This window comes from Anneissia japonica, unplaced genomic scaffold (genome assembly GCF_011630105.1).
Source record: "Anneissia japonica isolate Jap-2015-1 unplaced genomic scaffold, ASM1163010v1 scaffold28871_len1143_cov175, whole genome shotgun sequence".
In the NCBI taxonomy this organism is placed as follows: domain Eukaryota; kingdom Metazoa; phylum Echinodermata; class Crinoidea; order Comatulida; family Comatulidae; genus Anneissia; species Anneissia japonica.
The window spans coordinates 1-1,150 of NW_022756107.1; the positions used below are offsets into that span (position 1 = coordinate 1).

The window sequence follows — 1,150 nt, forward strand, 5'->3', positions numbered from 1 at the left end:
CAGCACACGATAGAAATTCACGATCGGTAGCAGTATTTTCGCGCGGTTGCGGTTTGTTATTGTCAAAAGCAAAGGTCATGACCCGACATCGCATCCCATAATGCAAGCTGACGCCGGTGATAACATAAACATCATTAGCAAGTGACCTTCTAACTACCCACTAAATTTACAAAGCATGAACGAGGTTTGGTTGTAGGGCCGCAGGCGACTCGCTGGTTCATACCCGTTAAATGTGAAGGCGAGTTGTGTATGAACACAGGCATTGAGTTTTGTTCCCTTCCTTCCTGTATAAAAAAAATATGAATTGTAAAACATGATTATAATAATGCACGAGTTGCATACTTTGGATGTGAAAGAAACAAAAATAAATAGAAGGAAATTTTTCCAATCAAATTAGTAAACAGTTGCTGCACTAAATATAGTCTTCCCCACTATCGTGCAGAACAAGTGCTGCACTACACTGTGCACAAACATTGTGTATACTATATTACTGTATATCTTGTCTTCCTGCATAAAAATTAATGAATTATGTTTTTTGCTAGGAACGCATCATTTTTTTTTTTTTTTTTGTGGAATGGACAAAAGTTGAGTTATGACTTACTTTTTGCAGCTGTGGGTCTATCCTCATTCTTATTCCCCTTTTCATTTATGTCATTGCTCAAATCTAGAAAGACAAAGTTAATAGTGAACCATTTGTGTAATTAATTATTGCGTACAAGCAATGTTCAAAAAATACTGGGATGTCAATAAGGAATGATTGTCAGGGCGATAATGTGACAGGTTATTTTTGTCTAACCCAATGGCCTGCAAAACAAAGATATTGAAATATTTTTCTTTCCTGAGTATTTAGAGTATTTTGAGAGTGGACCAAAGTTAAGACTTACTTTTTGCAGCTACGGGCCCGTTGCTATTCTTCTTTCCCTTGTAATTTTCGTCATTGCCCGAATCTACAAAGACAAAGTTAATAGTAGACCATCAACAAAGTGAACTGCAATCTGTCTACCAATTATTGCAAAGTATTATTATTATTCACTCAATTTAGCAACTCGTTTTCTGTGCTTAATTATGGCCATGAACTTTATTTATATTGTAGTGCTGCTACAGTGGTTATGTACGGTACTGTGATGCTTGTCAATGTTAAACTTTTGTT

The 1,150-nt window shown here is 36.0% G+C and overlaps 1 long non-coding RNA gene across 1 annotated transcript; it reads right to left on the reverse strand.

The window, feature by feature from the left end:
• Positions 1 to 252: 252 nt before the first annotated feature.
• On the reverse strand, positions 253 to 1,108 carry LOC117123987. Its single transcript, XR_004447912.1, has 3 exons — positions 885 to 1,108; positions 602 to 664; positions 253 to 284 (listed from the first exon to the last, which is right to left on the reverse strand). It is a non-coding gene; the product is annotated as an uncharacterized LOC117123987 (long non-coding RNA).
• Between the last annotated feature and the right edge of the window lie 42 nt (positions 1,109 to 1,150).